This window comes from Aedes albopictus, chromosome 3 (genome assembly GCF_035046485.1).
Source record: "Aedes albopictus strain Foshan chromosome 3, AalbF5, whole genome shotgun sequence".
NCBI classification, from domain to species: Eukaryota; Metazoa; Arthropoda; class Insecta; order Diptera; family Culicidae; genus Aedes; species Aedes albopictus.
Genome location: NC_085138.1, coordinates 93,323,044 through 93,346,591, shown reverse-complemented (window position 1 = coordinate 93,346,591; position 23,548 = coordinate 93,323,044). Strand labels below are relative to the sequence as shown.

Genomic DNA, 23,548 nt, shown 5'->3' with positions numbered 1-23,548 from the left:
TGTAAAAGGTCTCTCGAGCAACCAGTTCGGCTTCTGGAAGGGGAGGTCGACCGTAGACGCTAGCCTGTCGGTTACATAAATCGCCGAGCTCCAGCGTAAGAGGAAGGGGAATTCGCTACTGTGCAGTAGTGATGTAATAAACGTGCTAAATAGTGCCTATTGCCGATGCGCTCCTGCGTCCGAGAATACCCCGGTATCTGTACAAGATTCTCGGAAGTGACCTCCAGAATCAAGTACTAGTTGACGATACGGAGTTGGGTCGGGTACTTTCACATAACCTCAGGAGTCCCGCAACGTTCCATCCTGGGTCTGCTGTTAAGGAATGTCATATACGACGAGGTGTTGAGGTTAGAGTTCTCAACGGGAGTGGAGATTACGCTGGAGAACTATGGTGAATCGATCGAAGAAGTGGAGTTGACTACTGCCCATTGTGGATTGCTTGTTCGTTTAGGGACGGCGATCGACTTGAACAGTGATCAATCATAGTTGCAAGTAGCCGTTCGAATTTATTGCTTGTTTTCTGTCGGTTTGATGTGGTTTGTCGTTCGAAGAAAATCTCTTGGGATGCGAAAAAGGTGGTGTATCGGCTCTCGGGTAATTCTCCGGAAAGCTTCGCGCGTAGTTGTTGTTCCATCGCCCGCAGTTGTTTGATCCTGAAGTATGTGTGTCGGACTCCAGACTTAGGACTTTTCGCTTGAATGTTGTGGTACAGCTTTCCAGGTTTCTCAGATAGGGGCTGCGCTCCTCGAGTAGTTGGAAAACGCACTTGAATGAATTCTGGATGTGCGAGGGGAACAAACCTTCCTTCCTTTGAGAAAATCTTTTCGTACCACCATGTTGCTCATTCTTCAGTTGTTGTTCGCATACTTTTTTAGTGTGACTCTTACTTCGGGTCCGAATTCGTCGTTTATACTCTGATAAAACCCCGCCATGGTGGATATTCACTATATTGACGACGACTGTTTTGAAGACTTTCGAATAGTTTTGGCGTTTCAGTCTTTTCGGGGTCTTTCTTCTTCCAACGTTTCGATCCTTATTGGATCTTCCTCAGGGAATCTGTAATTTATTATAGTCATTTTCATTGGTTTTAACACATTGGACTACACTTAACACATCTTCTTCTTCTTTATGGCTCTACGTCCCCACTGGGACTTGGCCTGCTTCGCTTCAACTTAGTGTTCTTTGAGCATTTCCACAGTTATTAATTGAAGGGCTTCCTTTGCCTGCCATTGCATGAATTTGTATATTGTGAGGCAAGCACAATGATACACTATGCCCAGGGAGTCGAGAAAATTTTCCCGACCGGAACGGGAATCGAACCCGCCGTCTCCGGATTGGCGATCCATAGCCTTAACCACTAGGCTATAACTGGAGACCCCTTAACACATACCGAATAAAATTGTTGCCATTTCGTCCAGTGGTAGGTTTTAAAAACTTTTAACCGTAATTTGTTGTTTTTTTGATTTTTTCCGTTTTTTCTGTTCCGAGAAACCTTCAAATTCAAAAAGATTTTTTCGTTAGTCGGAAACCGGACCGCTATCCACTACTTTTGCGTATAATTTTCAAAATGACAGTTTTAGTTTGTTCTATTCGTGCGTTGTGTGTTCGGATTCAGTCGTGTCGGTGTTGTCAGTTTGTATCATGTTTACATTCGGTCTATTTTGGTTGTTTGATTTTGTTCTTTTTACGTTCATGACAGAGTGGAGTAGACCAGCGTAGACTACGTTCAGATTGTCTGTGTCAGTACGTTTGTTTACCGTGTGTGGCGTGTTGTATATGTGACAGCTTTCCAAGATGGGAAAATTTGATGGTTTTTGTGTCCTATCTAATATCTTCACATCGTCAAGTCTGAAAACATGGTCATTTTCTGCTGCGTGGTCTACTAGCGCTGTCTTTTCCCTAATACTAATTATCGCTGCGTCTGCATTGGTGTGTCCTGCTTCTCTCAGTGTCGTCAATCTGCGTACGTTTGAGCGATGTCCCGATATACGCGTTTTCAGCTTCGTCGTTGTGATCCCAATGTAGCAGCCATCACAGTTGTCGCAGTTGATTTTGTATATTATATTACTCTGTTCGTCATTGGGTGTCTTCTAATCTAATCTAATCTTATCTAATACAAACGCAGCCAGTACGAGAAAGCATCCTGGAAAGTAATCAGGTTAGATTAGACCCAATTACTTTTCTTGTCAGTATTGAGGCTTGCAGCATATCAATAATATGGTGCAAGCGTCAAAGCGGCCAGGCCTACTGCGTTGTATTTACCGCGAAGATGATTCTTCGAAATGTCTCGAGTTTAAACGATTGTTTTCCGTCGAAGCAATTCTAGAATCTGCAGGGGAGGAGGGATGCGTGGACATACCGTACCAAACGCTCCAAATATGTGTTAAATATGGTTGAGAAATATAGGCATATGTAAATAATGATACTGAATGATATATGGTGAATATTGGAAAGCTCTCACCCATTTAGCTTGTGCGGTCCGAGGTTATTCTTGATGATCCCCGTGATTCTGAATTTCCCATCTGCGTCTGCCGAACAATTGGTAGCGGTAGAGGCACACGACAATACGCACGACAATCGCGAGAACAACGACGAGTTTCGGCACTTTTGGCTTTTCCCGGTCCCGAAATAATCGAAAACGAAACTATTGTACTCTCCGGAGTACGTAGTACGAGCTGTCACGCCACGAGCGTAATCGCGGAAAAAGTGCATCGGAGAAAACTTTTATTAGCGCACACTTTCATTATCGCAATCAATACCTTTAGCACTTTCTACCTTAAAACATGGACTGGTGTATATATTTTTAAAACTTGAGGCGTATCACCCGCCGTATCACTCACAAATCTTCTCAAAACCATTCATTCACACATTCTCATCCGCGGAAGAGCCATCCGGATGGCGTAGCACCGGCCAAATCGTCAGCGGAATCGCGAAAAAAAATTTTCGAGTGCGAAAGAAACCACGACAAGCAGAGCAAAACACGTCTGCACGCGGCAACGCCTACTGCGCTTCCTCTTACTCTGTTCGTCATTGGGTGTCTTGTCCTTAATCTGTAATAGTATCGCGCCAACCGTGTTTGTTGTTTTGGTGGCAATTCGTGTTGGATATTCCCTTCTAAGTGTTTTGATTATCTGTTGTGAGAGTCCATCGATCCGACTAACGAAAATATCTTTTTTCGAAAATGACTATAATAAATTACAGATTCCCTGAGGAAGATCCAATAAGGATCGAAACGTTGGAAGAAGAAAACATTTAGTTGTTTTTGACCCCGAAAAGACTGAAACGCCAAAACTATTCGAAAGTTGATAATGCCTGCAAAAGAGCCTCCACAGCTATAGTGGCACTGTCCCGGATGATGTCCAATAGCTCTGTGGTGTATGCCAGCCAGTACTGAAAAATTCATTCCGTCATATCTAAATTCAATCACCTACAGCTCATTTTAGAAGCTGAACCTGAGAATATGGTATATGAAAAACTTGTGCGGCTAGACCAGTTCTGCAAGAAAGTCACGGAAAAACCGCTATTTTTCGAATGTTTAAGGTAAATGTCACGGACTACCTTCGAAAAATGCAAATGATATTCACGGTGAATATCATTTGGCATTTTTCAAAGGTAGTCCGTGACATTTACCTTAAATATTCGAAAAATAGCGGTTTTTCCGTGACTTTCTTGCAGAACTGGTCAAGCCGCACAAGTTTTTCATATACCATATTCTCAGGTTCAGCTTCTAAAATGAGCTGTAGGTGGTTGAATTTAGATATGACGAAATGAAATTTTCAGCACTGATGCCAGCAAGCGCAAGCTTCTGGCTAGAGTCGCCTCGTCCATACTAAGTTATGGCAGCCCGGCTTGGGTCACGGCGCTAAGTACCAAAAGCTACCGTGGTAAGCTGGAAAGTACTTATAGGCTGTTGTGCCTGAGGGTTGCGAGCGCTACCGTACCGTGTCACACGATGCCTTCTACGTCATCACTGCACTGGTATGGTGCCTATCAACATTCACAAGAGGCATTCACAAGAGGCATACGCAGCACCTTGGACTCCATGGTCAAATGGAAGTGGGAGTTGATCCCGAGGGTAGATAGTTGGGTTAACAGGCGCCATGGGAAATAAACACTCCACCTGACCCAGGTCTTTTCAGGCCATGGTTGCTTCCGACAGTATCTACATCGTTCTGGTCATGCGGTTTATCCCGAATGTCCGGTTTGTGCTGGTTTAGAGGTAACGGCGGAACATGTTTTGTTTGTGTGCTCGCGTTTTCACACAATGCGTGATGGCATGCTTGCCACATGCGAGGAGGACACAACTCCGGACAATCTTGTCCGAAGGATTTGTATTGTGTAAAGACGAACTTGGCTAGAATGCCGTTTCAACGACTATCACCCACATCGTCTTAACGCTAATGAGGAGGTGACGCGTAGACTCGGAGAGTAGCTAGTTGAGACGCTTTAGAAGAGGTGGTCCAAGGGTACGGAGTCGGCTGTGTAGATCATCACGGTGCCCTGATCTCGAACTCGACCCTCATAACTATTAAGCGGCCGTGGGGTTTACATCCTGGTAGCGTTGCTGTCGTGGCGTCTGTCTACGGGAGAGGGATCTGAACCCGCTGTTGGAAAGGTGTCCCCAACAAGTTCAGGGCAAGTGGAGATCCCATTGTCGGCAACTCTTTTTGGTGCTAGCTGATAGAGATAGGTCAGACACCAAGCCTCTAGGATGGATATCCAGAGAACCAGAGGTGTTAGCTGTACAAAACAGTAACCTATGCCAGTATGCATCACCTAATAAATCTCAATATTTTCAGCTAAAGCTCGCGGTTTACATTTTTGTGTGATTTGAATCCAGAAAAGCAAACGAATTTTCCGACAAAATGGAAGTCTGTTAGAATCTCATTACCGCTGAAGACCGAGGCCTTTTTTTATATTCATGAATATCATAGGAAAGTGATAGTGGAGCGAATGTTGGGTGGGTCAATAAACAATGATCACAAATTTACTATCCCCTGAAGCCCATTAAGTCTATCAACCACCTACCGTTACGCAGCATTGAACCATTCCAGAACGGTTCGTCGCCATCCCATTCCTGCAGTAATGCTCGCAGTATCACTATCGAAAGTAAACATCATTTCGCCGCGTTTGTTAGCTTTGGTACGGACGGGCGTCCATCGCATCGCGTCGTCGGTAGCCCAGCCAGCTAGTGTAGCCTCTAGATTCGGAAGTGGCGGTTTCAACAAGCAATCGGTGTGTGTGACTGAGTGCCATCTGTGCCGATTCTGGCTCTCCGGGATAATGGCGCCCGCGCCAGGTAGGCACGTTGCCAAAACTGGCGCGACGGCCATCATTGGATTGGAAGATTGTGGAAAAGCTTTTTCCGGGTAATGTAATATTGATTATGTTTCCGGCCGAGGCGCGAGAAACGGCTCCACTCGCTGTATTTGCAGGCAATGGCTCATGGGGATGAAGTCCATCCGGTCGAATGCCATCGATGCTATTGGTGCTGCTTGTCGTCGCATGTAGGGCCGGCGCGTAAATAGACAGTTCCTGTGACGATACATAACGAGCGAATTGGCGACTGAAATAGAACGATAAAGCCGAAAAGCGGCCTGGAGTAGGAAGTTTTTCCGAACAGCAGGTTCAATAATAGGCCCATTTCACGTCGGCGACGTCGTTTTGTTTGAGCTGTTTGATGACACAGTATAAAACGTTGATCATTTCTTGCAATGAAAGCTAGGTTCTAGGATCAAGTTTTTGACAATTTTTGAAAAAGTCAACACTAGTATAAAAGACTTACTCCTTAGTCTGCGCATTTTGAAATCGATGCGTTTTCAACCAGCTGCGGATCAAAATTGTTTTTTTTTTTACACAGAAGAAATATTGAAAGAAACAAATGAAGCTTATTCATTGTGTTTTCTAGGAAAAAACAAAAAAAAATCTGTTTTTATTTCTTCAAGATTGAATATCGATTCAATTTTTTACGTTGATTTTAAAATCGGTTGAGATTTAGTGCCAAAAAATGAAGAGTTATTTTTTGTACACACACTCGAGATAAAAGTCAGTTGATTGGTATAAGTCACACCTCGAGTTGCAAAGCAGATGGAGACATATTTGTACAAAAAGGCGAATGCAAGCCAACCCGGGCAGAGGTCAGGTACTGACGATCAAAACGTGCTATTAGTTTGATTGATATAAGAGGTAAAAGTACTGAAAATAATAGCAAAAAAAATGTTCCTAGGTCGTCTGACCAATAGCAAAATTTGCTATTTGAAGATCAACCGAATAGCTCGCTGCTATTGGTTAGCTCTCAAAAGAGCTTAATTTGTTATGATGATGTTGGTCGAGGAGTAAATTTTAGCTATTATTTCCAGTACTTTTACCTATTATATCAAACAAACCAATATCACTTTTTGATCTCCATATCAAAATGTGCTTTTATTGAAATTTTTCTTCTGCTCGGGAACAACTATAATAATGGAGATTCCGCATGCGAATCTCAATAATAGCGATGCAGCATACAGCTACTGTTGTGGCAGGTGGCAGCAGGAATCAAGTGCGACTTGGAGATAATTGCAGAGTCGTACCGAGTTCCTCTCTATAACGGTAACTTGGTAGCGGATAAAACAAGGATGATGGTAAACTAAATTACAGGCGGATTTCCCATTCAAGAAGTAGTGGATAGCGATCACGAAGGTTTTGTTCAGCCAAGATCAACGGTGTCTTTGTGTGCAGCTGTTATGCGCTATGGAGGTGGACCCCTGAACAGTACACTCGGATGTTGAATCTATAAACCCATAAACTGATAGGACGATCACCTGTTGTTATCGGCGGAGACTTCGACGCTAGGACGGTGGAGTGGGGAAGTAAGCAGACCAAGCGTAACCCCTTGCGTCTGCTGGAAGCCCCAGCGAAGTTGAATGTAGAGGTGTGCAACGAAGGCACCTTGAGTGCATTCCGTAAGGTCGGACGTGAATTCATTATCGACGTGACGTTCAGCAGCCCGTCAATGATGTACAACATGACCTGAAGAGTGTACGAGGGGTATCAGAAGGCCGGCTACTGAGGCACGTTACCTTCCATTTGGGACATTTGTGCTATTTAAACGAAGTAGTTCGACAAGGACCTCCTTATCGAGGCAATTCGGGCAAACAGCGACATTCCCGCTATGACCGCTGTGGGCTAACAGAAGCAGTATCGAGAGCATGTGTATTATGCCGAGGAAACTTGAGATGCATACCCGCCGGCGTCCAGCATACTGGTGGAATGAAACATTCAGTACCCTACGTGCTACCTTTCTTAGAGCCAGAAGACGATTTCATAGAGCTAGATCTGAAGTGAGTAGAGAGTAGAATAGTAGTAGAGAAGAACGCAAAGTGGTTTTCCGTGCGGTCAGGAGCGCTCTGAAAAGGAAGATTGCACTGAGCAAGGTTAATAGCTACAAGCAGCTGTACAGAGTAGCAAACGCCAATTCCTGGAGACAAGCTTATCGCTTAGTGATTGCGAAGATCAAGGACCCAACGACACCAGCTAAAATGTGCTCTGACCAGTGTTGAAAATTTCATTTCGTCATATCTAAAATCAATCGCCTACAGCTAATTTTAGAAGCTGAACCTGAGAATTTGGTATATGAAAAACTTGTGCGGCTAGACCAGTTCTGCTAGAAAGTCACGGAAAAACCGATATTTTTCGAATATTTAAGGTAAATGTAACGGACCACCTTTGAAAAATGCTAAATGATTTTCACCGTGAATATCATTTGGCATTTTTCAAAGGAAGCCCGGGACATTTACGTTAAATATTCGAAAAATAGCGGTTTTTTCGTGACTTTCTAGCAGAACTGGTCTAGCTGCACAAGTCTTTCATATACCATATTCTCAGGTTCAGCTTCTAAAATTAGCTGTAGGCGATTGAATTTAGATATGACTAAATGAAATTTTCAACACTGGCTCTGACAAGCGGGAGGTAACTGTGGACGGGCTCTTTCCGAAGCACAGTTTAACCACATGGCTACCAAATCCGTAGGTCGTCGAAATGGAAGTAGATGCCGGCGAAAACAGGGTGCCTAAAGAGGAACTCCCAAGGACTCAAAGTGAAGAAAGCCCCTGGTCCGGATGGTATCCCCAACATGGTATTGAAGGCGACGATCGTGGCTATTCCGGACATGTTCATGACAGCGATGCAGAAATGCCTGGCGGATAACTAGGTCTCTCTCTCTCTCTCTCTCTTTTTGGCGTAACGTCCTCATTGGCACAAAGCCTGCTTCTCAGCTTAGTGTTCTATGAGCACAGTTATTAATTGAGAGCTTTCGCTGCCAATGACCATTTTGCATGTGTATATCGTGTGGCAGGCACGAAGATACTCTATGCCCAAGGAAGTCAAGGAAAATTCCTTCACGAAAAGATCCTAAACCGACCGGGAATCGAACCCGTCACCCTCAGCATGGTCATGCTGAATACCCGTGCGTTTACCGCCTTGGCTATATGGGCCCTCAGGTACTAGGGTAACTAGGTACTCCTCTGAAATTTGGAAGGCCCAGTAGCTGATGTTGCTGCCGAATCCAGGCAAGCCGCCAGGAGACCAAGCATCATATCGACTTCCTGGAGAAGATAATTCAGAACAGGCTGAAGAAGTGCACGGAAAGCGAGGGCGGATTGTCTAATAACAGGCAGTTTGGGTTTCGGAAAGGGAAGTCAACGGTAGAGTGATCCAGAAGGTCATAGCGGAAAAGCGTCAAAGCACACGGAAAGATCGATGTACACAGAGCAAGGAGTAACTTTCACGCAGCGATCGATAAGACAAAAGATTTCATGCAAACTTGTGTGAAATTTCACGCAAATTTATGTAACACCGGATCAGCACATTTTTTGTCCAGTCATACACAAATATGAGTGAAAAATCCTTTGTCTTTTCGCAAGTTACTCATTCGCTGTGTATTTTCGTTTTAGGGTGCAGACGATAAAGAGTAATCGGCACTGCACCGCAATAGCCATATATATGAAGAGCGCGTTCAATATTGATAACAGTGGTCTACGAGACAAATCAAGGTCAGAGATCAGTTAGAGTCGGTGGGTGTACCACTGAGCTTTATAATCGGCTCAACGATGTGGAACATAATGTACAATGGAGTGTTTAGACTCGATCTACCTGGAGGAGTCAAGATCGTCGGCTTCGCGGATGACATCGTCCTCACGATAATCGGTAACACCATGGAAAAAGTTTACATGTTGCCGGTGGACACAATCAATGTTATTGGGACATGGATGGGTTCAGTCAAGTTGCAATTAGCGCATCACAAAACGGAGGTGGTGATGTTCAGCAACTGCAAAGTAGTTTTGCAGTTCAAAATCACTGTTGCAGGGCACATGATTCCATCGAAGCGTTCGCTGAAACACCTGGGTGTAATGGTTGATAATCGGTTGACTTTCAACAGCCAAAGGATGAGTCGATAATTATTGTGCCATTTTCAAACTAACGTAACTTTTTTCCTACTTCACCAAAATCAATCAAATTTTGCACAGTTTCTCCTTATAGTCTATTGTTTACATGTAATGAATTGAGCAGTTGTCATTGAGATTTCGGTCGATATAGAATAAATTTAGTTAACAGTTCTAAAAAAGATGTTGTACAATCACATGCTAAAATAAAAAAATCATGGTATCGCGCCTTGGAACAATTAATTATACATTAACGGATCATCTTAATGTTCGTCAATAGGTTTCAGGAACGGATGTCAGTGAAACATAAGCTTTGAGGTGGGAGAAAACCAGGCACGATGCGCATAAACAAACCAGAGAGCTTTGATTATTTCACTTTTAATTTGTGTACTTAGTGCTAACGTAAGAACAAACACGACAATCACGAAACGCGACGCGAGATAAGACACGACACTTATGGTTCTTACAATCGTCAAAATAATTAAAAAATTACCTTAATGCCGACCGGTTTCGGGCTCGATGCAGCTCGATGTATGACATGATTGGTACCGGCCCGTACGAAGAAGTAAAATTCAAAAACGGTAAGCCGAAAGACCCGCTGAACAAAATGATTGAGGAAGTGAACTGTGCTCGGCAGAAAGTGGCCCATCTAATGGGTGAAGAGAGGCTCGATAGGAAGTTACACGTCCCGAATCCCGCGGTGGCATCTTGGTATTGCTTACCGAAGATCCATAAAAATCCTATCGGAATGAGGCCAATTTCTTCCAACATACGTACTGCCGTTATACGCATAACTGTCCCATGTTATATGGGATTCCCATATAACATGGGACAATCGGGCGTAGAACGGCAGCGTACGCCCACACAAAAAATGGCAGCCTGGCTGGTTAGTGATATGAAAAAATATCCCGTAAAACATGGGAAAAGCGTGAAACATTCAGTGGAATTGGTGAAGAAATTAGAAGGGTTTAAGTTGGGACGAGGAGAAATTTTGGTCTCGTTCGATGTCACGGCACTGTTCCCGAGCGTACCAGTAAACGAAGCCCTTCAATGCCTGCGTCGTCACTTGGAACGCAGCCGAGCTCCACCAAATCATATCGAAGCGTATCTCTCCGTAGCCCAGGTGTGTATGAACCAGAATTTTTTCACGTTCAGGGGGAAGGTTTACAGGCAAACCTTTGGGCTCAGTATGGGTAGCAAGCTGTCCCCATTGCTAGCGGACCTCTACATGAGCGATTTTGAGAACGAAGCTCAAAAGAAGAAGTTGTTCCCCAGGATCTGGTGGCGCTACGTCGATGATGTTTTTGCTCCGGTTAAGGAACGATACCTGGATCAAACGTTGAGCATGTTAAACTCCCAACACAATACGATAAAATTTACTGTAGAGAAGGAAGTAGAAGGGAGACTCCCCTTTCTCGATCTGTTGATCAGTAGAAAAGAAGACAGCACGTTGAAATTCGGGATCTACCGCAAGCCCACCTCCACCGACAGATACATCACTTCGGATTCCAATCACTTCGGTGCCCAGAAGCAAGCCGCTTTCCACTCTATGGCACACCGGTTGTTCAACGTACCCATGGCGAAGGAAGAGTTTGAAGAAGAGAAAGACCGTATTTATTCAGCAGCCGAAGTGAATGGGTACGACAGGACTTTTGTGGATAAAATCATCCGAAAACATAAACGAAAAACACAGCGCAACAGTATAACTACCCTACAGCCGGACACCAAAGAAGTAAAAAGAGTCAGCCTGCCATTCTACCCGAAAATAACGAACCCCATAAAAACCACACTTCATCGACAAGGGTTACACGTTGTTCACAAAAGTGAGAACACTCTGCGTGACCTGCTTTGCAACCTCAAAGACAAGGTTCCACCTGACGAGCAGTCTGGCATATACCAGATTCCCTGCAAAGACTGTCCGGCGGTTTACATTGGACAAACCCGCCGGAAAGTCAAAGTCCGCATAAGGGAACATATGAACGCCGTGGTGTCTAAGAAGAGCAGCGAATCGAGCGTGGCGGCTCATACGGTGGAAACCGACCACGAAATAGATTGGGGAAGTGCGAAGATCGTTAAAACTGTAAGAAAAGCTTCCCACTTAAACGCATGGGAGTCAATGTTCATCATCAATGCCCAAAAACCGCTGATGAATGAAGACGATCCTCCCATCATGTCGAGTCTATTCGATTTCGTCGACACGAACCACCAGCAGCAGTAGCATTCTCTCTCTCCCAACTTGGAACAGCGCAATCAGTCGGACATTGTCCCGTAGATGGGCTGCATCGAGCCCGAAACCGGTCGGCATTAAGGTAATTTTTTAATTATTTTGACGATTGTAAGAACCATAAGTGTCGTGTCTTATCTCGCGTCGCGTTTCGTGATTGCTTTGATTATTTGTTTCAAGTAGAGCTTCAACATGTCCACATGGAGGACGTTAATTGAAAATGTCGTGAGTTTCACTAAAACGCATCCTAAATTTGAACCTATACCATAGAGTTGAAATAAATACATATACTAAACTACTCTAAAAATTTGGTTCCATTTCGTTAACTGTAGACAATTTGCGAAACAGTTGAAGGTAGAGTGGCAAAATAATTAACGACTCACCCTTTATGCTTGTGAAAAGGCGACGAAGGTAGTCAATGCCGTATCCAGGATTATGCACAATATCAGAGGTGCAAGAAACAGCAAGAGGTATGGAGTTCTGGCTTGGGCTGCAGTATTAGAAGTTATTTGCATCGATTCGGACATGTAGAGTTCCAGCTTTGCCCAACGAGGACACTCCGGAGCTTGTGGTGTTCGTTTGTCCACTGTGTTGGTAATTTCGGTCCTGACAACATCGTAGATATTATTTATTATTATTTATTTGCCGTCTTTAGTTAGAAAAAAAGAAAAAAAAAGAAAAAAAGAAAAAAAAAAGATAGAATGTGCAAGGATGAGAGTGTATGGAATGAGGTGAACAGAGCCATTACGTAGATCACGTCGGCACTGCAGCAGAAATGGCGTGATGACAAGAGGGCTAGGTAGTAGGCCGATCTTTCAGGCCTGACCAAGAGTACTAGCAAAGGTGTAAGAGGGAGCGAAGCATGCTAATTGTAGCAATATGCTCTTAGCTGTTAGCGGGTTTAGTGGATCGGGTTGAGACTACCTTTGGCTCTTCCTCCGGGAAGTGACCGAGGTGCTGGTTTCTGGATGGCTCAAGCAGAGGATGCTGAGAATGTAGTGGAAAATCAATCATGGGCTCCATTGGCTCGTCATAAAAACAAACCCGTATCTGCAAGCAACTTTGTAAAAGCGACCTGGTATGGTTCGGAAAAAAACTTAGCTTAACCTCTAAAATGCCCACAGGTACATCAGGATTGACGCCAATAATTCACGCTACGTAACTGGCAGTCCGCACTATTTCACTTCCTTAGTAAGCATGGGTGAAACCTCCCTGGAATGGTAGGTGAGTTAACGTTACGGCTGCCACCTTCCTGGTCTAAACTAGGCCTTCAAGTACATTCAAGATTCGCCACCTAGGCTGCTGGAAGTAGGCTCAGATGCACTTTCCGGACTTGCGCTGATCGGCTCTGAACACGATACCCTATGAAGGTGCGGGTCAACAATTTCGTGGCCTCCCTGCATGCAAAGGCAATCATAAGACCATAAAAGCTACTAAGTACTACTACGGATGGAGACAGCGGATTGGAGGTGGGACCCAACAACATGGAAGGAAAAAAACAACACGAGCTCCACGAATTCGTTGACAAGTAACACAATATGCACAAAGCTAGCAAGAAGCTGATGTTATCCGTAGAGCGCTGGGATCAGCCGTTAAGAAGTGGGCCAACGTAATGCAGCGAGCGGAATAGCCGAAAGTTAGTTGGTATCGACGAAAATTGCTTTTGCTGCTACAAGGGTGTCACAGCGAACCCGGGGAAATTTCGACAAGAAGCAGGAACTTGCGTGGACGAAAAACACTCCAATGTCTGCAACAACGAGGCATCAATCCTCACCAGGAGGTGAAAGGCCAGGAGGCTCCAAAAGACAGAGAGACACTCTGCGCAAGCGAATGGCTGCCGCACAGACAGAACGGGTCGGTGTCGGCAACAGAGAGACCTTTTGGAAGACTGTTCAAAGAAAGCGCAAGGTAAAGCAGACGGACGCGTGTGAAAGACTAGGACCCCCTTAAACCCCCTGAGGCCCAAGAAGTGCCCCAGGTACTCTCTGGAACCCGAGACTCCCTCAAGCCTCCTGGTAACCCCTAGTGCTCCCTGAAATACCTCTGATACCTCCTGAAACATCCCGGTTACTCGCTGGAACTTGCCTGAAACTCTTTGAGATCCCTTGAAGCGTCCCTGAGAGCCTCTGGGACCCCTGTGAGGCCCCCTGAAGCCCCATTGATTGCCCCTGAGATCTCTTGGTACCCCACTGAAAACTTTTGTGACTCCCCAAAAATCCTGCTGCATCCTTGCTTCCCTCTCCTATATTGATCATGCGAGAGAAAGTTGGAAACTTCGGAAGTCAAAACTTCTGCGAAGTTCGGCGTTGGCATTCAAATTTGTGGTATCTCTTCTCTTTTTATGTTGGGTATAAAAAGGTGCATACATTAAAAGTGCATAAAAACCAGCATAAAAAGAGGTTTTAGTGTATGTAAATTCCACCTTATCAAATGATGATTAAAAACCAACAGTTATATCTTCAACGTAGATGGAAATGACCTCAACGACGTGACAGCTCTTTTTTACAGTGCCGAAGCCTGAATGAAAATGCATGTTTTTTCTTCGCACTAAAGCGAGAACGAAAAACGAATCCGGATGGCACTTGGAAAGCAATCGAATCGGCACTGTTGACAGGCTTGTTAAAATTAACAAGCCTCCGTTCCGAGACGATACTATACATTTCGCAATTGGCTTCCCGATAATGGACTGTGGGACCACATCCATCACCGCACCGCTGTTGCCGATGCGATTGCGTTGAGCACGAGAGATAAGATAAACAAACTGTAAAAGCACCACTAGTTAGAACCGGTGCGACCGCGGCGGTAGTGATATAAATCCCGGAATTTCTCGAAGCGGTCGCTTCCGTTTGCTTCAATGAATTATTCCTTCCTCGGTTCCGGACTGTCATCAAGAGTCACTTCAGCTCAGCTAGCACTGCGCTACCTACGCTACGCTACTCGCTCTCAGTGATTGTGAATAAAGTTTACCTTTCGCCGTGCGGGCGGACGAGTCCTACCTACACCGAAACCGAGTAATCTCCGTCTTCCACGTGACGGGGATAAATAACGACAACTCGTCAGCCAGTGCCATGCTAGTCACTCTTTCGTTCGTTTGGTTGCTGCAATCTATGCAATTGCTTGATTTATTTAGTTTCCCGAATGCCATCCACCCGCACCCGCACCATTCATCTGTCGACTCACCCAGGTCCTTGTAGCATCACCATGGCGAAAGTTTTCGCCGACCAGGAGATGTTCTTTGCCGGAGGCTGAGTGACGACGACGATGGGAAACGATTGTTCAGATCAAACGCTTTGGGGCTGACGACGCTACTTCTGCCAGGACAGCATTCATCCCTGCGCAACTTCCAGATCGTTAGCAGCAGCAACGGTAGCCGAGAATCGGGAGACTAATGACTGCTGGCACTTTTGGTAATTGAGAAAGTTTTTCCCTCCTTGCGGTAGAATGAAGCAGCAGAAGTAGGTACCTACATACCTAGCAAAGCAGCAGTAACAACCGTTCATGAATGGCGCAGCGCAGTTCTGGAAGTGCAACGTTGTGCACAATGTTTCTGGTGTTGCGATTTTCAAGAGTGCCGGTTACATTCGAGAGCACCGCAAGCAAACGAAGATGGATGTACGGGGCTGTTCAAGTTTATGACATGTCATGTTGGTCGAATGCAGAGTGGTGTACACGGAACCGCCAAACTACCCAAAATTGAGTTCTTTTGACGCAATCCCATAGTTCGGCCCAATAAGCCAAATTTGAGTAAATCGATTAAACTCACACTAGGTAAATTACCTTCACCTCCAGCAAAAACATTTACTTAAGAGTAGGTAAATTCAACCCAAGACCCCCCCTCATTCAACCCAAATTTGAGTAAACCTGCATTTACCCAAAATTGGCTTATTGGGCTCAAGGACCTCCGTTGGGTAGATGCATCTCTGTTTGTTTTTGACAACATCGGTGGGGGAAAGAGGGAAAACAACCTAATTTTGGGTAACTAGTTTATTCGATATACTCAGCTTTGAGTAAAATCGACCCAAAAATTAGGTAGTTTGATTTCTCCGTGTAGGGTGTTTTAGTCAATAGTGGAAGCTTAATCAATAGGGAACACCCAGCAATTATTCATGAATTTTCTGTTCAAATCTGTTTCCACCAGATGATTTCCACAGGAAGACAATAACTAGACAACATCGGCCAAGCAAAGCAAGCATAGGCGCCAACTTAGGGGGGGCAATCATGGTTTTGCCCCCCCAATATTTGACGATTTTTCGATTTTCCCATACAAAAAATAGTAAAAGCAGGCTTTGCCCCCCAATACTTTGATCAAGTTGGCGCGTCTGAAAGCAAGCAAAGCAAGCAAAGCAAGCAAAGCAAGCAAAGCAAGCAAAGCAAGCAAAGCAAGCAAAGCAAGCAAAGCAAGCAAAGCAAGCAAAGCAAGCAAAGCAAGCAAAGCAAGCAAAGCAAGCAAAGCAAGCAAAGCAAGCAAAGCAAGCAAAGCAAGCAAAGCAAGCAAAGCAAGCAAAGCAAGCAAAGCAAGCAAAGCAAGCAAAGCAAGCAAAGCAAGCAAAGCAAGCAAAGCAAGCAAAGCAAGCAAAGCAAGCAAAGCAAGCAAAGCAAGCAAAGCAAGCAAAGCAAGCAAAGCAAGCAAAGCAAGCAAAGCAAGCAAAGCAAGCAAAGCAAGCAAAGCAAGCAAAGCAAGCAAAGCAAGCAAAGCAAGCAAAGCAAGCAAAGCAAGCAAAGCAAGCAAAGCAAGCAAAGCAAGCAAAGCAAGCAAAGCAAGCAAAGCAAGCAAAGCAAGCAAAGCAAGCAAAGCAAGCAAAGCAAGCAAAGCAAGCAAAGCAAGCAAAGCAAGCAAAGCAAGCAAAGCAAGCAAAGCAAGCAAAGCAAGCAAAGCAAGCAAAGCAAGCAAAGCAAGCAAAGCAAGCAAAGCAAGCAAAGCAAGCAAAGCAAGCAAAGCAAGCAAAGCAAGCAAAGCAAGCAAAGCAAGCAAAGCAAGCAAAGCAAGCAAAGCAAGCAAAGCAAGCAAAGCAAGCAAAGCAAGCAAAGCAAGCAAAGCAAGCAAAGCAAGCAAAGCAAGCAAAGCAAGCAAAGCAAGCAAAGCAAGCAAAGCAAGCAAAGCAAGCAAAGCAAGCAAAGCAAGCAAAGCAAGCAAAGCAAGCAAAGCAAGCAAAGCAAGCAAAGCAAGCAAAGCAAGCAAAGCAAGCAAAGCAAGCAAAGCAAGCAAAGCAAGCAAAGCAAGCAAAGCAAGCAAAGCAAGCAAAGCAAGCAAAGCAAGCAAAGCAAGCAAAGCAAGCAAAGCAAGCAAAGCAAGCAAAGCAAGCAAAGCAAGCAAAGCAAGCAAAGCAAGCAAAGCAAGCAAAGCAAGCAAAGCAAGCAAAGCAAGCAAAGCAAGCAAAGCAAGCAAAGCAAGCAAAGCAAGCAAAGCAAGCAAAGCAAGCAAAGCAAGCAAAGCAAGCAAAGCAAGCAAAGCAAGCAAAGCAAGAAAAGCAAGCAAAGCAAGCAAAGCAAGCAAAGCAAGCAAAGCAAGCAAAGCAAGCAAAGCAAGCAAAGCAAGCAAAGCAAGCAAAGCAAGCAAAGCAAGCAAAGCAAGCAAAGCAAGCAAAGCAAGCAAAGCAAGCAAAGCAAGCAAAGCAAGCAAAGCAAGCAAAGCAAGCAAAGCAAGCAAAGCAAGCAAAGCAAGCAAAGCAAGCAAAGCAAGCAAAGCAAGCAAAGCAAGCAAAGCAAGCAAAGCAAGCAAAGCAAGCAAAGCAAGCAAAGCAAGCAAAGCAAGCAAAGCAAGCAAAGCAAGCAAAGCAAGCAAAGCAAGCAAAGCAAGCAAAGCAAGCAAAGCAAGCAAAGCAAGCAAAGCAAGCAAAGCAAGCAAAGCAAGCAAAGCAAGCAAAGCAAGCAAAGCAAGCAAAGCAAGCAAAGCAAGCAAAGCAAGCAAAGCAAGCAAAGCAAGCAAAGCAAGCAAAGCAAGCAAAGCAAGCAAAGCAAGCAAAGCAAGCAAAGCAAGCAAAGCAAGCAAAGCAAGCAAAGCAAGCAAAGCAAGCTTTTCGATAGGGCGGTCAAAAAAGGAACAGCTGATTCCACTTCTTACATTTTTATGTCTAAAATCGATCTATTGATGGATATTCCACTAAATAGTTTTATGTCACTTGACAATTTTTATAATAACATGCATACGTGCATTCCTTCAAGTATAAATAGACACCTTTATTTTCATGTTCACTTTGTACTAGCTTTGGTGTTTAGTCAATGCTCAAGCAAATAGTTTTATGTGACTTGACAATTTTTATAATAACATGCATACGTGCAATCCTTAAAGTATAAATAGACACCTTTATTTTCATGTTCACTTTGTACTAGCTTTGGTGTTTAGTCAATGCTCATCATAAACATCATAACTGAATAAGATGTATTTAGCAAATCGACAAACGCCGACGTGGAAATCTGAAACAATCCGTAACAGTCCATGGACAGCTGGCCTCCACAACAGTTGATCCTTACTATCATCAAGGACGTTCTCATGTTAACATACTGCGCATGATATTCCTTACGATACTGCAGCCGAGCGCAAAGCTCGCAGATTGTATTTCCGATTGAATTTGTCTGAAAGTTTCATTCAAAGTTACAAACAACGAAGGTGTTCTGTGGTGATTGCGAACTTACCATTTCTTGCAGTGTGTCAGCCATGTGACACCAGAAAAGGTATTCCATCAGTATAACAGACGTAGTTACTACTATGCACACCGAAAGGGCGCTCATTTCAATGCTTCGTGATAGGTAATACAACGTGCCAATGCTCCAAAGTGAATAACAGTGGGTCAGAAAAAGTGTTTTCTCTACCAAGCTCTTCAGTATTTTGAAATGGCTGAAAGGGTGAATGAGTTAAACCTGTTGGATGTTGGACTGTTTCAGTGTTCAAAAACCTTAGAAATTCAAAATCCTGCGTCAAGGCGACTCGTAACTCAGAATTCATTTTTGCGAAGTTAGCATCCGGATTTTGGGTGTATCGACTCAAGATAAGACTGTACCGATGTGCCAAAATGGTATATTTCGCTCGCATTCCCATGAAAAGCGTTCCAATGCAAATGATACTGCTTAGAATTTTAGGAAGAAATCCTAAAGGCAAAAGGCTAAAAGCAAAAAAGCTTGCAATGTGTTTGACACCTTTTCCACAGGAAATGAACGCCGAAGGCAATTCCAGAAAAGTTTCAACACCAGCATAAGGAATTGAAATTAAAACCACATCGATTATTATAATACAATAGATAACTCGTAACATCGTTCGAGAAGTTCGTTTATACTTCATTTTTTGTATCTCGTCGTAAACTTCGTCCCCTGAAAATCCGCGGTCACTGATAATATACTTCCTCAAACTCTCGATGGCTTTCTTGGAATGGATTACTATGAACACTTTCATGCCTGACACGAATATGGTAGAAATCCTCACCGTAGCCCAAGAAAACTCGGATAAATCATCACTTTTAGCGAGCAACACGTCCCAGATTTGGAGGGCTATCATAATCACTTGGTAGCCGTACAAACAGTTGGCAAAGAAGCGAATTTTGCACTCGTGCATCCAATTCGATGTCAACGGACTGCGTATTCCTAATTTGGTAAAGAGGAAACATAAGATTAACACAATATCTTCAAAATCGATCCATATATAACCTCCAAAAAGCAACAGCACGTCCATCAGCCAAAAACAATCGAACCAAAGGTGGTGCAGCTTGGAAGTCGTTTTCGACCACCAGAGACCAAAAGGACCGAACATATTGCCTCACACTTTGGCCAACGGTACCGGGTAACTGTATTGGAAGAATGAAAAAATCGACATTGGAGTTTTTATCGTTATGCAATATAGTATCTTCATACAATGTTAACGATTTATCGCCACCTAGCAATCAAATACCGATCAGAAGGAAATGCTCGGTTACCAAGAATTACAACTTAACAGCAAGAAGAGCTCTAATGTGTTCAATTAAATATTAAAAATAAAAAATATAGCTTCCAATCTTTAAATTTGCGTTAGCAGGTTCAGTCTTAAGTTTCAGAAAAATTACCCCTGTTATTTTTCAAAATATATTTTGCTTCTGGGGATTTTTTTTTATTATCGTACAAATTGGGCCGGAGGGTCTCAGATTTTCATGAAACTTTTTCCACAGGCAGGGCTCATGGATATATGAACAAAAAAAAACTGAACTGAAAAAAGTTTTCCACAAAATTTTCCACAGTTGAGAAAATTCGTTAAGAAAAGCCGGAAAAACAATGCCCGAACTCGTGGAAAATTACAAAAAAAAATAGTTTTGAGAAGGATATTTCATATGCTTTAATCGCTGAAATTTTTAGAATGCTCTTTTTTCACGTTTTTGAGTTATGGCCAATTTTGTTGAAAAATGTCCAAATGTGTCATGGAAGCCTTTTCTTTGAAAAATCATAACTGAAGAACGAAGCATCGTAGAACAAAGTTTAAAATGAAAATAAAAGCAAATTTTCTCAGGAATCTAAAAAAAAAAATTGATTTTTTTTTTGCGAGTTCGGGCATAGTTTTTCCGGCTTTTTTATGATTTTTTTCAACGGTGGAAAATTTTGTGAAAAACTTTTTTCATTTCATATTTCATTTCATTCCTGAGAAAATTTACTTTTATTTTCATTTAAAAACTTTGTTTCCATGATGCTTCGTTCTTGAGTAATTATTTTTTAAAGAAAAGGCTTGTCCCAAGTAGCACTTGTAACTTAGGAAATATTTTAGAAAAATGTTAAAGATTGCATAGCCGTTTCACTTCAGACTAATGGTAACAAATCTATTTTTGCAGTACACATTGTGGTTGCTCAGACATTACAATGCAACCTTAATTTTGCATAAGCTACATTAATGTCACACAGTGGCTTCCGTGAAACATGCTCTGGAACTGTCAAATTCCAAAAGTTGCATTCTTGACATCATCCTGTTACATTGAAACCAAACACCAAAACAAATGACTAGACAAGTTGCTACGAAGTCAATGTTTGGTTACCATGTATCATGTTACCGAAAGTCGTTTCCAAATGACGACAGTGTAACTTTTTGTTGTTACATTGTAAACACATATAAGACGCACAAAAACGTTCGATTACTTGATCACAAATGTGCAACTTACCAGTTACTAACAGGTTGAGTTCAACACTGCATGTCAAAAGTATCAACCAATTAGATATGTTTGTATGCTAAAACTTAAACAACAAATTTGATGTTTTCACCTTATTATATAAAAGATGCATTTAAAAATACTTGCTTCAAATTCTGTAGTGTCGAGTCCTGTATAAAACAATGTATTATGTGGATAATGATATTTTCAGACATATAACCGGCAATGTAGGTTCAGCTCAGTAATAACAATGGCGATTACATGTTTCAGTTACAAAATAACTGACATAAAATTGCTTTCAGTTATGATTTTGGAGTTTTAATCAAATAAAATAGAAAATAAAACTTACCGCATTTGACAAAAAAAGGCCTGGCAAGCCTAGTATCCTTCTTCCCGTTCAAAAACCGTATAAAATTTCAGTGAGTCATGCAAATGCATATGCTGAAATTAATGAATTTCGCAAGCGCGCGTGTTTTCCGTTAGTAAAACTGGCAATTTCACCGGAAAAATACAATTGCCAGGCTCATTTAGGATACCGACCAAAAACATTTCCATTTTATTTGAGAGGCACTTTATTCAATCGCCATTGCCATGCATGGTAGGTCCATCATCATCATTTTTCATAATTGTTATGTCGAAACCAACAATGTAACTTTGAGTTTATTTTTCTATCGCAGTGTAAACAAACTACATTACACATTGGTTACCATCTAATCTCTTATGCAACGAACCACATGTTGCACAAAGGCTCCACCTCCTGCGCTTTTTCGGTTGCACAGCTGTGGGAATCGATGTTGCAGTAATTTAGAGTCGACTTTTGCATTTGTCGCATAGAAATTACCGTGATTTAGTTGTAACAAAGTGTGCTGCTTGGGGTATGACACATTTGGAAATTTTTCAACTAAATTGGCCATAACTCAATAACGATAAAAAAGTGCATTCCAAAAATTTCAGCGATTAAGCTTATGAAATAAATTTCTCGAAAATATTTTTTTTGAAAATTTTCCACGAGTTCGAGCATTGTTTTTCCGGTTTTTCTTTACGAATTTTCTCAACTGTGGAAAATTTTATGGAAAACTTTTTCCAGTTCATATTTTTTTTTTGGATTTCTTAGAAGTCAATGTCTTTTGCCCCCATATCTGTAAGAAACCTTCAAATTCTATAAGGAAATAACTCATCCAAAATATGAGGAAATTGTCTGTGTGTAGACGTGGCTTTGTCCAGGGATTCCTGCAGAACTTCATAAATTATCTAGGTGAATCTTCAGTGTAACGTCTCTTGGGATTCATTTCAAAATCTATCAAGCATTCGTTCAGACATTTTTCGGGGATTCTTGAAGAAATCTTCCAACAATTACTAAACAAATTCTTCCAGAGATTTCTTAGAAAGTTTCTCCTAAAATTCCACCTAGAATTAATTCATAGTTTTTTGTTTAAAAAACTCTTCTAAGGACTTATTTAGGCTACCTGGAACTTAAACCACTACCGGTAGTAGCTTCTGTGGACTGTGCTTATTTTCTTATTATCGATGCATGGATGCGGGTTACTGACAAAAAAGGGATTTAATGTACCGCAAGCATGGGTTTGTTTCACTTTCATATATGCCCACTTCCAGTGCGACACTCTAAACCGGTTCAGGAACATTTGCATGGTTCATTTTTACATTCGACCAATTCCGGCGGGACACCCGCAACCGGTTGTGGAACACGACCGGTGGTCAGTAACGTAATCTGAGGCGATTTTCTTGAAAATCGTTCATCAGGTTATCGAAAAAAACCGTCATTTGATACACATGGGGTTTGGTTACCTTCTTCATTTGACCACATCCGGAGGGACACCGGGAACCGATTCCGGGACACTACTAGTTTTTCCAAGTATGATCTAAGATATTTTTTCTTGTTAATCGTTCATAAGGATAGTACCTCAAAAGCCATTTCATGTGTCACGAATATTAAAAGACACGGACACCGTCTTCAGCCGAGGCTGTACAGACTGAACGAAACTTAACACTAGACAACGGACATGACACATATTACGAGCACCAGTGGATACGAGGAAGAAACATTTCTTGCGAAAAGTTTCATCATTCGGAGCGGGGATCGAACCCTCACCCCATGGCATAGTACGGTTATACGCTTGGTGACGCTAACCGCACGACCACGAAGCTCCACAAAAATATTGTCTTGGTTCTCTTGTACATTCGGCCACTTTCGGCGAGACACCTGGAACCGATTGCGGAACACCACCAGTACTTTCTAATGTAGGCTTAGCTTGTTTTCTTGTTAACCGTACAATTAGGTTAACGAAAAGGCCACGAATTGATGTGTCGCATGTATGAGTTTGGTTCACTTGATTTTGCCACTTCCGGTGGGACACCCGGAACCGTTCCGGAATGCTACCGGTTCTTATATGGTCTGAGACTATTTTCCTGTCTACCGTTCAACAGGTTATATAAAAATCTGCTTTTTGATGGGTCGCATTGCATTGGTTCACTTTTATATTTGGCCACTTCCGGCGGGACACCCGGAGCCGGTTCCGGAATACTACCGGTTCAGATATAGTCTGCGATTATTCTCTTGCTTACTGTTCATCAGATAATCGAAAATGCCGTGGTTTGATGGGTCGCATGGATGGTTTTGTTGCAATTTGAAATCTGGCCCCTTTCTGAGGTACCGGTCCGGAACACCTAAATTGTCATAACGCCGGAAAGGCTGGACCGATATGAACCATTTTCAATAGGAAATAATGGGACAATACATCCCATCGAATGAACCGGTCGTTCAAATCGGTTCATATTTACACCCACAC

At 42.9% G+C, this 23,548-nt stretch overlaps 2 long non-coding RNA genes across 2 annotated transcripts in view; both read right to left on the bottom strand.

The window, feature by feature from the left end:
- Positions 1-23,548, bottom strand: part of LOC134289778 (uncharacterized) — a 710,729-nt gene that overhangs the window by 8,567 nt on the left and 678,614 nt on the right. The window lies entirely within an intron of this gene.
- LOC115266737 (uncharacterized) lies at positions 21,267-21,616 on the bottom strand. The gene is made up of 2 exons (XR_003897425.2): positions 21,583-21,616; positions 21,267-21,520 (listed from the first exon to the last, which is right to left on the bottom strand). It is a non-coding gene; the product is annotated as an uncharacterized LOC115266737 (long non-coding RNA).